Here is a 16,162-nt window from a genome sequence, read left to right on the forward strand (position 1 = left end):
GTCTTCTGTGCACTATGGCATGTCCTATCTAAACACAGGAAATGAGGGGAGAAGTGGGAGCAAGGGGAAAGCAAGCCAATTTCTCAAATTCTCTGTTTACCTACAGTATTTAATTTTAAGCTATAAATATCATTAGTTTGAATACTTCTGACCTGAGAACATTTGCCATCTCCAAACTACCTGGGTAAAAAAAAGAGAAAGAGAGATTGAAACGGAACTCAGCCTAGCACAGCAAGTGTGTGGGCTCAGAGCACTTGTGGAGATTCTCTAAATTCCAACAGGTGGCCGGCCACGGTCCTCCAGGCTGAGAAGACCCTACCCTCTTGCACCCTTCCCAGCCTCCTTTCTCCTGGCCCAGGGGCAGGTCTCAGGGCCTGACATGCATGGCCCTTGGCTTTGCCCCAGACTACATGGAGCAGGAAGTCCCCAAAGTTCCTCCCATCAACTATGACTCCACATTAGAGACCCACATTCCCTGGCCACCATTTCAATTTAATTGATTACTTCCCACCAGTGGCTTGGGGACAATGATATCCCAGACACCCCGGTGACCTCTGCAAGTGAATCAGTGTCCCGATATGTACCTGGCTTCAGAGCAGAGGTTCTAGAATTTCAGGGTGCATCAGAATTACATAGAGGGCTTGCTGAAACAGCTGGCTGGGCCCCAGATTCGGAAGCTCTGGGATTGCCCAGGAATCTGCATTTATCCCACGTGATGCCAGTGCTGCTAGAACAGGGACTATGCTTAGGGAACCACCATCTCAGACTCAGGTATGTCCTCCTGAGCTTTAACCTATACCTTTCCAGGTATCTCTTTCCTAGAGATAAGGCCCAACCTCCGTGTGCAAATCCATTACAAAACTGAGGCAATCTCATGATTTCTCAGCACTTCCCTTGGCCATCTGCCTATCTGGACACGTGGTCTCTTCACATGCTGAGGGTCTGGCTGTGCTGCTGATGGAGGCCGAAGTCTACCCCTGGCTGCATACTTCTGCCCACCTCTCAGTTCCTTTGACTATCCCACGCTGCCTCACTTAGAGAGTTGAAGGCAAGTGCAAGGGAATGTGGTTTCATCATCCACACCTGGTTTGTTTTGGCTGAGATTTCTACCTGCAGGTTTAAGACTCATGAATGAAATCACCAATAAGCATCTTTAGACGGGAAAAGATTAGCTAAGCAAATACTTGACGCCTACCAGCTACAGCCTAGGAGGAGCAGACATGAGCTCACCCACTTCCCCAATACCGCTACCCATTCATGTCTGCAGCCCAGGGGCAGGTGACCTCTGCAGCAGATCACAGAACAAATACCGATAAACAACATAAGGAAGGGGCATCTAGGCACTGGCGATATGCTGGGCATCTGATCTGTGGGGAGGAATGGAAGGAGACTCCAGTCATGGGAAGAAGTGGACGGAATGCCCCATTCTAGGCCTCCTTGCAGCAGCTCACCCCAAAATACGCCTTCCTCCCTTCAGTGACTTCAGCAAAGCCCCTCTGGCCCCTGCAGCCCTTTTTGGAGGGTTGTCTATTGCCCAGTGGTGCTCACCTCTCCTGGAGCCCTCTGCCTGCTGCTCCCACATCCTGCCATATACAGGTCCTGTCACTGCCCTTTGGCAATGTTTTTGATGTGTCAGTTTGCCTAGGCTACAGTCCCCAGTTATTCTTTTTTCTTTTTTTATTCAATCAAAGTAAAGTAGGTGTTGCTGTGGAGGAAATTTGCAGATGTCATTACAATATATAATGAGTTGACTTTAAGTAAGGAGGATTATCCTACATAATCTGGGTGGACCTGACTCAATTAATCAGAAGTCCTTAAAAGCAGGTGTGAGAGGGAGAGAGAAAGAAAGAGAGAGGGAGGGAGGGAAGGAAGGAAGGAAGGAAGGAAGGAAGGAAGGAAGGAAGGAAGGAAGGAAGGAAGGAAGGAAGGAAGGAAGGAGGAGAAACAATTGAGACTTCCTATGGAGAGGCAGAGAACATACCTCTGGGAGACAATGAAAAGCAGGAGAAGTGGTCCTGCTGAGGGACAAGAAGTAGCCTGAATGAAGGCATCGCTACTGGGGAAGAAGGGAAGGGTCCTGAATGAATCAATATTTGTATTAGTTTTTTACCCCTATTGGAACAAATCACCATAAAACTTAGTGGCTTAAAACAACACAAATTTACTGTCTTACAGTTCTGGAGGACAGAAGACCTACGATCAAGGTGGACGGTAGGCCTGTAGTCCTTCTGGAAGCTTTAGCGGAGAATCTGCTTCCTTGCCTTTCCTAGCTGCTAGAGACCTCCTTAGCTTGTGGCTCCTTCCTCCTCAGAATCAGCTGTTGAGCATCTTGAAATCTCTCTCCCTCTTACCTTTGTGGCTGACTCTGACCCTTCCCACCTCCCTCTTATAAAGACCCTGTGATTACATTGGGCCACCCAGACAATCTATTCTAAAAAATGTAATTACTTCTGCTAAGTCCTTTCTGCCACGTAAAGTAATGGATTCACAGGTTCTGGGTATTAGGGTACTCAGACACTGGGGAGGCCATTGTTTTGTCTACTTCAGGGTTTGATCAAGCCAGAGACAACAGAAGATATACATACATGTATGTATATGTATATATGTTTCAAGGAATTGACTTATACAATTGTGGGGGCTGGACAAGTGAATCAGAAATTTACAGGGCAGGTGATCAGGAAAAGATGATCATAGACATTGGGCCAAAGATCCTATTCAGGGGGAATTATCTTTTTAATTCTCTTCCTCCTTTCCCCTCCCTCCATCCCTCCCTCTCCCTCCTCTCTCTCTCTCACTCCCTCTCCCTCTCTCTCTCTCTCTCTCTCTGTCTCTGTTTCTTTCTGTTTCTGGCTCAATCTGGCCTGAAATTCTCTAGCCCTGAAATGGTGAGAGTGATCCATTTTCATGTGTTGTAATTTCTGACAAATTGAGATTTATATCTACCTCATTTTATCATGCTCTACTTCCATGATGTTTTTATTTGTATTTATTTTTATTTTTTGCCTTTCATTCTCTCTTTTCTAGCCTTTTATTGATTGGATTAGGTTTCAACTTTTTACTTTCTTCTGCTTTGGATGGTATAGATTCAGCATCTTTTCTGTTAAATTACCTATACATTTTAACATACATAATTGACTTAAAGAGTAAATTTTTCCCCTCTCCTCCCAAACAAGCTAAGGACTTAAGATTTATTTATTTATTATTTTTTAAAAGATTATTTATTTATTCATGAGAGACAGAGAGAGAGAGAGAGGCAGAGACACAGGCAGAGGGAGAAGCAGGCTCCATGCGGGGAGCCTGATGCGAGACTCGATCCTGGAACTCCAGGATCATGCCCTGGACTGAAGGCAGAGCTTAACCGCTGAGCCACTCAGATGGCCCAAGACTTAAGATTTAATTCCAATTTTCCCTTCTAATTTTTCATATGAATGGCATGTATTCTCCTATTTCCATCTTTTCCGCCCTCCATTAATGATTATTATTTTTGTCTACCTACAATTAATAATTACTCCCACTTTTTGCATACTAACCTTTTCTTCTGTTTTTTTTTTTCTTGCTTTATGAATTTCACCCTTCTTTGTTTTAGTGAGGACTGATGATTGGTAAATTCTCTGCTTTTGTTTGAAAATCTCTAATTTGTCTTCTTGAATTATCTTTTAGTTATAAAATTTGAATTTGGTGATGATTTTCTTTTAGCATTCTGAAAACTATTCCATTATTTTCTAGTATCTATTATTTATTTCGAGAAGACTAGTGTTGATCTAATTACTGATTCTTATAGTAATCTGCAATTTCACCCTAGAGTTCTTAAAATTTTACTGTTTACTGTTCTGCAATTTCACTATAATATGTAGAGGTTGGGCTCTTCCTATAAATTCCTGCAGGAATCTACTATACTTTTTTTATATCATGGTACAATACATTTTCTCAATTCTGAAAACTCTGTCATTTCTTCAATACTGTCATCTATTCATTTTATTCTCTTCTTTGGCACTCATTTCAGACTTTTATTGGACCCTGCCCTTAATGTCTTAATATCTTTCACAGTTTCCACTTCTTTATTCCTCTGTGCTATATTCAGACTAACTTCTTCAATCCTATCTTCCACTTACTAATTATCATTAAGTGCAGATGTTACTAAGTTAAGGGTCTGAAATTGGGAAATTCTCTAATCTGCTATTTAACCATTCGCTGAATTTTAAATTTTCATATCTATATTTTTCATCTCTAGAATCCCCACATATTTCTCAAAACTGCCCATTCCCTTTTCACAGTTTGTTCTTTCCTGCTATTTTCTATTTCTTCTTATATCTCTTTAAACATTTTTAATATGGTTTTATAATTTCTTTCAGAATGCCCCATTATCTCAAAATCTTGAGGTGCTAATCTTCCTCATCGATATATCTGCTGCCTGTTGCTTATGGTAGATCATTTCCTTGTGTAATTGTTTTTTAGGCTCCTCTTCCAAGGGCATTGTCTTCTCTTGGGGATTCTGGTTGGTCTAGATTATAGAAACATCGTTCCAAAGTGGTTTTACTCTTGTGTCTACCAGATGGCAAAGAGTTATCACCAGCCCCAAAACAATTTTTATGCTAACTTATCTGCTTAGAGATTCCCATACTACGTGGATAGTATAAATTCTGTTTTCAATTCTATGGAGCACAGACTGGGGGTTATAATTTCTTAGAGGAATTATTTCACCCAGAGGTCCTGTTAGAGATAAGCCTCTTTGCTGTCCCTAGGGCGGTGGGCAGAGTTTCATTAGTTCCCTTCTCACTAGGGGGGCAGCTTTATGCATAAGTCTGAGGCCCAACTCCCCACGCCATCTTTGCTCCCAAAGGAGCACAGGAATACCCAAACTCCATTAGGAGTTTCTTTAGGGTTTCTTCACTGGTCTAGTCATACCACACACAATTTTCCCCTCTATCCCTACTGCAGGGTCTGTGGGTACTCGTTGTTTTGGTTCAACTCATTCTTCATTTCTTGCACCTGAAAATTTCACTTTCTTTCTCACAAGCTTGGCTCCATTTTAAAATATTTGGTGGTGTTTTATTTAAGAAGTATCTGTAAGTATTTGTAGTATGAAGCCCCTTGTTATGTAAACCTAACATGTTGATGGAACCCATAATTCATTATAGTTTTCTATAATCCATCTTATCCTAACTAACCAGAGCCTTTGCAAGATAGGTACCTTGTCTGAAGCACAGCAGTGTTCTCTATGCAGAGGTTATATATCAGAAGCATGAAGGTGACTTTTTAGAATCCAGAGTTCATGGCCCCACATGTATTAAGCAAAATCCAGTTGTCTCTACTCCCTTCTCCTTTATAAAACCCACTTCTTTTCCTTCTATTTTTAAAAAGATTTTATTCATTTATTCATGAGAGACACAGACAGAGAGGCAGAAACATAGGCAGATGGAGAAGCAGGCTCCCTGCAGGGAGCCTGATATAGGACTTGATCCTAGGACCCCAGGATCATGACCTGAGGCAAAGGCAGATGTTCAACCACTGAGTCACCCAGGTGCCCCTCTTTTCCTTCGTGACACACTTTGTAACTACGTTTATTTGTGTATCTACCCATTGTTTATATCTCTGGAGAAGGCATAGCCCATTCTTTCTTGTTCATCATTGTATCTTTAATGGTTGATGATAGGTGATCAATAATGACATGTCACATGAATGAATGAACAAAATGAATGCATCTCAGGCAGCCATCCTGACACCATTCCTGGCCTTAGAGTTTTGAAACCCCTGCTGAATAGAAACACTTGCAGAGTGCTATCTTATAAACAGGGGGTAGTTAAGCAAGGCTTTTTTTCTTTTTTTTTTTTTTAATCAAGGCTTACCAAATGACTAGGTAAAACCCACCCAGGATGTTCCCACATCCTTCCAGGTGTAAAAGTCCAAGCTCAGGACCAGACTCCAGGCAGCACTTAGCAGTTCCTGTCTCAGCCTCTATTCTATCCTCACTGCCTCTCCCTCAGGCACACTCTTCCTTCATGGCATGGAGCCCATCAGATACACTCACTTCCCTAAGATGCTTGGCCAACCTTAGGGCTAGATTCCCAAGCTCTGAGCCAGTCCCTGGGAATGGGCACCAGAAGAGCAGAGAGAAAAGCAGAGAAATGCCTCTCAAATATTCTCAGAGAAGAAAATGTTCCATAGTTTTACCTCTCTTTAAGAATTAAAGTATTGTTGGGGCACCTGGATGACTCAGTCAGTTAAGCGTCTGCCTTTGGCTCAGGTCATGATGCTAGGATGGAGTCCCACACTGGGCTCCCTGCTCCACTGTGAGTCTACTTCTCCCTCTGCCCCTCCTTCCTGCTTGTATTCTCTCTCTCTCTCTCTCTCAAATAAATAACTAAAATCTTTTTTAAAAAGAATTGGAGGGATCCCTGGGTGGCGCAGCGGTTTGACACCTGCCTTTGGCCCAGGGCGCGATCCTGAAGACCCGGGATCAAATCCCACGTCGGGATCCCGGTGCATGGAGCCTGCTTCTCCCTCTGCCTGTGTCTCTGCCTCTCTCTCTGTGTGTGTGTGTGTGACTATCATAAATAAATAAAAATTAAAAAAAAATAGAATTGGAGTATTATTATTCAACTTTACCCCCAACTCTGAAGAGATATAAGACTCAAATGCAATAACAAACATAATAATGCCATGAGAACAGTGATGGGAACCATGGGAATGGTCTTCTAGAGAAGCCCACACCCCCACCTGCCATCTTGACTTCATCTTTGGTCCATCCTCAGGTACCTGGAGACCAGACACCTCCCATCTTATATCACATTTCATATTCCACAACACATGTCTCACTGCATCCAACAAAGGGGGGTGTGGGGTCCCCACAGGCTTTAGGGCATTTTAATTGGCAGGTTTTTCTAATTATAAGTACAGGACATGTTTACCGCAGAAAAATGGAAAACATAGGAAGTCACAAAGAAGGAAGACAAAAATCATCTGTGGGCTTCTCACACAGAGAACTATCTGTTTAGGTATATACTTTTCAAGTCTTCTTGTGACTTAAAAATTTGGATCATCTCTACATATAGTTGCCTATCCTGCAGCTTCTGCTTTCGTTATAGAACAAACCCTTACCCCCAAACTATTCTCAAGAAAATATTTATTTGTTTATTTATTCATTTGACAGAGGGAGCAGCAGACAGAGGGAGAGGGAGAAGCAGGCTCCCCAAGGAGCAGGTAGCCTGACATTGAGCTCAATCCCTGGAGCCTGGGATCATGACCTGAGCTTAAGGCAGATGCTTAACTGACTGAGCTACCCAGGCACCTCTCAAGAAAACTTTTAATAATAATTCGTAAATATTCCATAGATGGATGTCCCCTGGTGTACCTGAATGCATATCCGATTGCTAGATATGCGAGTCATTTCCTCATTATAAGCCTTTAAGCATATGAGTCATATAATAAAATGTTGTTCAGCTGACTGGGGTTCCATTTATTCTTTAGGAAGTATTTCCAACTCACCTGATGGCTTCCCCCACTTCAGGCTGGGGTCTCTGGTCTAAGTGCTTGTGTGCCATACAGCTGGAGCATCTGTCTAGCCTTATGAGCAGAGGGGAGGGGATGTGCAACAAAAGAGCAAAGCTGAGGAATAAAGACTTACAGGGCTACCATTGTCAAATCTGGCTTAGAAAAATAAAATAATAAATATAAATAAATAGCTCTGCTTGTGTCTGTTGGTACGAAGGACTGAAGTAGCAAAGCTCTGGCTCAGCTGGTGGAATTATGGTGGGATGCAGGAAGCAGCCATAGAGGAAAGAGTCCCCAAATACCAGCTCTGTCACTGTGTGATATGGCAATTCCCGTGAGCTGCCTGCTAGTCTCCACCATAAAAGGTGGATAATATACACCTCGGAGCATGGTAAGATTAGTCAGATAGCATTTCTGAAAGGCCCACTTACTATTTCACTAAATTTATCGCATAATGGGTTCCCCCAAATTAAATATCCAAATTAAATATCACAATTAAATATCCATATGCCCTCATATATTTTCCCATACATATTTGCCCTCATAAAATGTATCCATCTGTGTGACGATTGAAAACCATATCATAATTGTTACCAATAAAAATGTGTTGCTGAGGGTGGGAATTCTGAATATTTGTTAATTTAAGCAACCCAAACAAGCTTGTCCCCACTCCTTGCTAGTTTTACATGTTAAATGTTAAATTTTCATGTTGATTCAGTGGAACAGTGCTTTGCTGGGACACTGAGTACAAAGGAGGAGCCCCAGGCTGCAGTGAGCCTAGGAGGACATCCTCCTGACAGCAGGGCAATGTGAAATGAAATGGACAACCACAGGGCCCTGCAGGCTTACTTTCCAAGTCAGTGACAAGGCCTAGGGGTGGAGATGGTCCAATAGACAAAGCTGGTTCTACAGTAATTTGGTCCTGCCACTTTAGGATGGGAGGGATGTGTGAGGTGTATCCCTGGAGTACATCCCACAGGTATGTTCCTGCTAGCACTAGGTCAGATCCCTCTGTGAGGGTCTCTGCTAGGCCTTCTGGTGATAGAGTCAGGATGGAGTCCCCAGTGAGCCTCTTGTCCCCAGTGAGCCTCCTGAGAGATGCCATCTACTTGGAGACTAGATGATAGACTCAATGACTTATTCAGAGCTTTTCCAGGCTTGGCATGGACACTCCATGAAGGCCTGCAGAGTCAGAGGAAGTGAGGAGCTGAGAGTGAGAACAGAGGAAGTTGGGGGTAAGGAGGAATAATGGGTTGGGGCAGGCCTTGCAGCTCATGAAGGCATAACAAATTTGCAGGATCTGATGGGGTGAAGGTCCCCATGATGAGAAGATCTCTGCTGGTTCCTGGAAACTCGGAGCCCACCGGCCTCCACAAAGCCGGAGGCCCCCTCATGAGTGGGGACCACACTCCTTGCAGTGACTGAAACTAGCAAGAAAACTTTTGTGATCAGGGACAGCAAGAGTCGGGAACCACACACACCCCTTAGCAACGCCCAACTTCAGAGCCTGGTTCAGCTTTCAGAGGAGAGTAGCCCAGACCACCTGGCTTTCCATTTCAACCCTGCCAAGCTGCTCCCCAGTTATAGGGACTTATGGGAGAGAGGAGACTGTTTTCTACTGGAAATATCGAGGGCAGTAACCAGGAAGAGGGGATTCTGCTAGCTTCCCTCTAGGGATGTACATGGAAAAGCAGGGGAGATTTCAATTCAACATAGGAGAGATTTAAAGCCTGTGCTGCAGGGATCCCTGGGTGGCTCAGTGGTTTAGCGCCTGCCTTTGGCCCAAGGTGTGATCCTGGAGTCCTGGGATTGAGTCTCGCATCAGGCTCCCTGCATGGATCCTGCTTCTCCCCCTGCCTGTGTCTCTGCCTGTCTCTTTCTCTCTCTCTGTGTGTGTCTCTCATAAATAAATAAATAAAATCTTTTTAAAACAATAAAAAAATAAAGCCTGTGTTGCTACCAGCTCCTGGGCCTTCCTTGTGAGGTGGTGAGTTCCCCGTTACTAGGGCTATGCAAAAGAGGTAAGGACATCAAGAGGATTCCTGCCTCTTTGAGCAGATGATCTTTCTTGTCTCGTTCAACTCTGAAATTCAACTAATTCTATAAGCCAAGAAGCACCATCTTTCTACAGGTCAGTTATATCATCACTTGTATGGATTCTATACCATGAGAAGTTAAAAATGCTGTAGCAATCATGATGAACAACGAAGACAGGCTTCTGCATACAAATGAGAAGGAGTAATAGGGCTCGTTGCTCCATGAGCCCCACCACCAGTGTCCTGGCTCATGCTCATCTTCTCTCTGGAAGACTACAATCCCTTCCTGCCATAGATCCTTGAGGTTTATTTCCATCACTGGGCACCATCCCTGACCCTCCATCAGCAGAGGGTCGAAGTCCTTTCTTGTACAATGTCACAGCAAGGGAAGCAGTAGGGTGACCAACTTGTCCCAACCTGTCCAGAACTTTTCCAGTTTGAAAACTGAAAGTCCTGTGTCCCAGAAACTGCCTCAGTCCTGGACAAATCAAGGCTGTTGGTCATGCTGAGAGGCAGGGAATTTACAGATTATTGTTTCTTGGAAGATTGGGAGCCTCTTAGGGAGCCAAGTACAAACAGTAATACCTGGTACAGAGCCCCACGTGGTGGATGCTCAGTAAAGGCTTATGAGTGAGTGAGCCCAGGGCTCCTGCACCAATGCTTAGCTGCCACTCTACTCCCCTCAAATGCTCTGAGAATCAAAGGCAAAGCAGGAAGCTTTCAAAAGGCCCTGAGGCATGAGGCAAGAATGATGTAAAACGACTGAGAAAGTGGTCTGTTTAATCCCATCCTGCAAACTCATTGGCAGCCCATTATGCAAGGCAAGGGTGACTCTGGAAGCCTGCTGTCCTCCCCGCCCTTCCCTTGGCTACTACCCCTTTCCTCCGGGCCCATAGGGACCTCAGTGCATTCTCTAGCTGGCTCATCTCCTGGGGCGTCGCAGAGACCAGCCCAGGAATTGTCTGACATCCACACCCCGTACCTGTCCCACTTAAACTTTCTAGGTACCGGTCCCTCTGCACGTACCAAGCTGGCTGAGTGAACTAACTGGATAAACTAGTTCTGGCGTGAGGTCTACCTGTGCTGTGTTTCCCAAACTTGCTATGCTCCACCTGGGAGTCACATTTGGGAGACTCGAGCTAGATGCAGCATAGCTTCCTAGAGCATCACTGTTACTCCAAGATTTAGGGGGAAATACATTATTTGGAAACATACACTATACTGTGTAGGAAAACCTAAAATTCACTTGATTTTAAGATAAAACATAAAAGATTCCAGAAATATAATACTCATGGTTCATCCACTCATCCTCTTGTCTACTCCTATGTGGAAACCTGTTTCACTCTCTCCTAGAACTCAGGGCATCTTGGCGGGTTGGTTGGACAAACACTGGCTTACTGAGGCCCTCCCCAATGACACCTGCATTTTAACTGAGGCTTTCTGTGCTCTAGGCCAGCATCTCTCAGGGGTGTAAGAGCATTCTGAGGAACAAAAATAGGTATTACTGATGTTTGTTACCAGACTCCCCCAGGTTCCTATAGGACTCAGGTGCACACTGAATTCATTCTTTCTTTCTTTCTTCTTTCTTTCTTTCTTTCTTTCTTTCTTTCTCTCTCTCTTTCTTTCTTTCTTTTTTAAGATTTTATGTATTCATTCATGAGAGACACACAGAGAGAAAGAGAGGCAGAGACACAGGCAGAGGGAGAAGCAGGCTGCATGCAGGGAGCCCAACATGGGACTTGATCCTGGGACTCCAGGATCACGCCCTGGGCCAAAGGCAGGCACTAAACCCCTGAGCCACCCAGGGATCCCCCTGAATTTCTACCAAAGGGTTCGTGTGCCTACTTTCTGGGAGGCAGGGAGCAACCCTGTGGGAGTCAGCACCAATGCTGACCAGACTGAATATCCCCAAGTTCATTTGGGGTTACTGTCCCAGGCTGGTGCTCTTCCCTCCAGCCATGTCAGAGCCTCCAGCATTTCCCCTGAGCCTCCTGAGCATCCCAACGGGGCAAAGGGGTTCGGAGGACCGGTGCTGGGAGAGGGCTGCTCACTGGAGTATCCACCCATCCTTCAACCTCATGGTGTAGCCTGACACTCCCTGTCTTGGTTTCGTTCCCCACCCTGATCAAATGTAATCCATCCCAAACAGGAGGCCACACCCCAGGAATCAAGATCTTCTAAACTGAGAGAGCTGGGGATTGATCAAAGCCAGCCAGCCAGCCTATACCCTCAGCTTCTGCCAGGTTTCATAGCAGGTCTCTCAGCAAAGCTCAGACCTAACTGGCCCTGCTCCCAGTCTCATCTCCATCAGCAACTTAACAGCATGAGATGAGGATCTGAGAACTTGCAAGGACCTCAGAGATCACTGAGCTCAGGCCCAAATGTTCAAGGATGAGAGAATCCAGAACTGAGAGGCATTCTGTGGCCCTGAAAGGAAGAGGGCTTGGAATTAAGCTGACCCCGAGAAGGAATTCCTGCTTGCCATGTATTGGACAGGTGGTCTTGAATGAGCCTCCATTTCCTCAACTGTGAAATAGAGATGCTGACACCTCCTTTGCAAGACTGTTGTTGAGAATAGAAAAAGTTTAGGAACATAGATTAACAAATCAAGTTCAAAGGAAAAATACAACTATTCAGCTAAGCCTAGAAGAAAAGCTGGAGCACAGAAATACATAAGATCCCATCCAGTTACTAAAAAGCAAGCTTCAAATTTGTCTTTAAGTCTCCTTAAAGGCAAAGTAGAAGGGAAACTGAATTGGTTATAAAGTATGGTAACCATAACATAAACATATACCACTGCAGACTAAAAATCAAGCTTCTACCTGTTATCAGGACTTGCTATACCATTACAGTAATCAAGGCAGTGTGGTATTAGCAGAGAGATGTACACATACATCAGTGAAACAGAAGAGAAAACCCAGAATAGATCCACACAAGCATGGCCAACTGGTTTTTGACAAAGGAGCAAAGGCAATTCAATAGAGAAATGATAGTCTTCTCAACAAATGATGCGGGAGCAATTGGATAACTATAGGCAAAAAAAAAAAAAAAAGAACCTCACACCTATACAAAAATTAACTCAAAATGGATCACAGATTTAAATGCAAGGCTATAAAACTTTTAAAAGAAGACGTAAGAGAAAACTTTCAGGAACTAGGTTTGGTGAGGAGTTCTTAAGACATACACCAAAAGCAGGATCCAGAAAATTAAGAATTGATTAATTAGATTTCATCAGAATCCAAACTTTTTTTTTTTTCTGTGAAAGATCCTATTAAGAGGATCTTAAGCCACAGACTGGGAGAAAATATTTGCAAACTACATGCCCCCAAAAGGACCTGTATCTCATATATATAAGCAGCTCTCAAAACAATAGTAAAAAATCTGGTTACAAAAAGGACAAACTATATGAACAGACGTTTCAATGAAGAGCACACACACATGGCAAATAAGAACATGAAAAGATGTTCAACATCACCGGCCATTAGGGAAATGCAAATGAAGACCATGCTGAGATGTCACTTCACACCTATTTGAATAGCCACAATAAAAATTAGTGACAACACCAAATGCTGGCAAAGATGTAGAGAAACTGAATCTCTCCTACATAGCTGGTGCAAATGTAAAATTGTACGGCCACTTTGGAAAAAAGTTTGGTAGGTTCTTAAGAAAAAATAAAATCAACAAGCAACCACCATCCAACCCAGCAAATGCACTCCTAGGCATTTATTCTAGAGAAATGAAAGTCTATGTCCACGCAAAAACCTGTACATGATTGTTTATAGCAGCAGCTTTACTTGTATAGCCCCACACTGGAAACAACCCAAATATGCCTCAATAGGTGAACGATCAGATAAATCACAGTACATCCATACCATGGAATACAACTCAGCAATAAAAAGGAACAAACTATCGATACAAGCAACATCCTGGACAGATCTCAAAGGTATTATGTTAAACAAGAAAAACCAATTTTAAACAGTTACATATCTCATGGTTCCATTTATGTGACATTCTCAAAATGACAAATTATAGTGATGGCGAACAGATTAGTGGTTGTGATGGTAGTCAGTCGGAACCGGGCAGGCATGACTACAAAGGAGTAGCACAACAGAGATCTTGGTGGCGATAGAAACAGTTTTGTGTCTTGAGGCAGTGGGGTGGTAGTTTCATGAATCTGTATGACAAAATGGCATGGAACTATACACATTACTGCAATGTCAACTCTCTGCTTTTGGTATTATAGCGCAATATGTCATATGGACCCATTGGGAGAAACCGGGTAAAGGGTACATAGTACCTCTCCATACTATTTTTCCTATGAATACGTGATTGTTTCAAAATAAAAAGTATTTTAAAAACTCAAAATAAATCAAGCTTTGTCTGGTACTAAGAACTCAGCTCTCTCCCATGTTCTTATCCCATGTTCCCTTTGGTTCTCCCACCAAAGACCATGGTTACAACCCATCTGTGCTGGTCCTGTGTGGTACAGACAAGTGTACATTCACACAGCTATTTCTTTATGTCCTTCTTCAATAGAAACTGTGAGTGCAATGCCCACATGGTAATGAACTTAGGATATTAAATGGAGGCCAGACTCACCCAGCCCCAAGCAAGGTCCTCTGATGGGTCCACAGCCTGGAGCATCCCAAGCTTCTTAGCTTCACCATGCACAGCTTTCTGGCTTTGGCACATAAATGGAGCTCTTCTCAGGCCAGCACCGCCACAAGCAGAAAGCAGGGTGAAGCAAGGGCTAGAAGTGGTTAAACCCATGGAATGGGATAAAACCAAGCAGAGGTGTGAAGAGGGAGAACAAGGAGGGACGAGGTCTGCACAGAGGACCACCCACACTCCTCTTCATTCCACAAACAGAGCAAAAGAGGATGTGGGGAAGCCATGCTCCCAACCCAACATCTCAACATCATATCTGGGTCTACTTGAATGGAAAAAAAGTTACTATTACAGACACAGGAGAATGATCAGAAGGAGGTAAGACGAGCTATCCATTTTGTGAGACATAAATCACTCTTCTCTTTGTTCCGTAGGTCACAATTCATCACCAGGAGAAGGGCTTTGAGTATCATTATAAGAGGAAAGATGTGACCTGTGACCCCTACCCAACCAGTTCCCCCCAACCCCCACATATAAGCAGGGCAAGCCAGGATCTCTCAGAGGATGGATAATGCTGTCCTGAATATCAGAGACATACCCATTAACCCAGGGCAGGAGAAGTGGACACCTCGTAATCCGTGAGGTCAGTTAAGGAATTCTTTGTTCCCGGGTATTCTCTTGAGAGGCATGAACAGTCAGATTGGTGGGATATAGTACTCCCCTCTGAAAACCAAGACGTTAAGCCCAAGATGTCTCCCCAAAGTTAGGTGTCAGAGGCCTTAGGAAGTTACAGACACAGGCTAGGATAAAGTATCTCTCCCTCATTTTGGGGCTTCCCTCCCAGGTCAGAGGTCACTGGGCCACTCAGGCCAAGCTGTGAGATCTGTCTCTCCCTTTCTTCTCACCGTGTGTCCCCTGCCCACCATCCCCACTGGACTCTCCCTCACTGACTAGATAGATATATACTATTTCCCTATGCTGGGGCCTGAGGTGTGGGAGTTTCTGAAATTTGGACAGCAATTACCAATGGTCTACTCCTCTTATAAGATAATCTACGTTTGCCCCCCCCCCAATTTCATTTTAAAAAGAAACAGATCTCTTTGAGGCTGCCAGGATGAGTTGGCCACAAAGGCTCTCTCCTGCCTCCCCACCCCCACATTCGCTGAATGAACTGTTTTTAATTTAGAGTCCTGGATGTTGAAGTGTTCTCTCTGACAATGACTGGTGAGCAGGTCTTCTGCTTCTTAAGAATCCTGTAAGCCAGAAGCAATAGAGACATCTCCAGAATAAATACAATTGCATTTACTCCTACAGGAGAGAGTACAAAAACCTCATCCCATAAATAAGAGTCACCAGGCTCTTTAGGGGAGAGTTGTGGAGTGAAAAGGTGTGGTGACCCTGTTATTGACTGGGAACATCCACCCTGTAGCTGTGACAGTGACCCCTGCTCATGGCTGGGATGTGAGTGTCAGGAGGGCCTGAAGAAAGCACTGACCCCTCGGAACAAGCATACCTACTGGATCCCCAAGTGCCAAACCAAAATTGAGCAGTACTGTGTGATGGTGAGGGCAGGGTGCACGGCGGTCAGTCTCTGACCCTGGGGTTTCACACACCCAGTTAGATATTCCACCCCTTTCTGGCTATGTGTCCACACCTCACTAAGCCTTGTTTTCCTCATCATTAATAGGATAGTAATAGTATCCCCTAGACAGAGTTGTAGTGAGGATTAAATATGGGTGAAATATGTCCAAAGTTCTTGGTCCATCCAGAGAGCTCCATTAGTGTCAGCTACTATTACTTTTCCTTTGGACGTTATTGCTAACTATAGTTTCTCTTAAGGATTAACTACGCCTCCTGTAAGGCATAATTGGTAGACCAGCAGGTCCTAAATGGTGTTTAAATGTGCAGTCCTGTTTGTTGAGGAAAGAACTGACATCTTCTTGAAGCCAATCCTGGAGAGTCCTGCATGGTTTACAAAACCCTTTTACTATGTCTCCTCCCACATAATCCTTAAGGAGCTCCATGAC

General features: G+C 44.0%; 1 protein-coding gene across 1 annotated transcript in view; it reads right to left on the reverse strand.

Annotated features, from left to right (window-relative positions):
- SLCO2A1 (solute carrier organic anion transporter family member 2A1) overlaps window positions 1-16,162 on the reverse strand; it is a 78,864-nt gene that overhangs the window by 60,473 nt on the left and 2,229 nt on the right.

The sequence above is a fragment of the Canis lupus genome, chromosome 23 (genome assembly GCF_011100685.1).
Source record: "Canis lupus familiaris isolate Mischka breed German Shepherd chromosome 23, alternate assembly UU_Cfam_GSD_1.0, whole genome shotgun sequence".
NCBI classification, from domain to species: domain Eukaryota; kingdom Metazoa; phylum Chordata; class Mammalia; order Carnivora; family Canidae; genus Canis; species Canis lupus.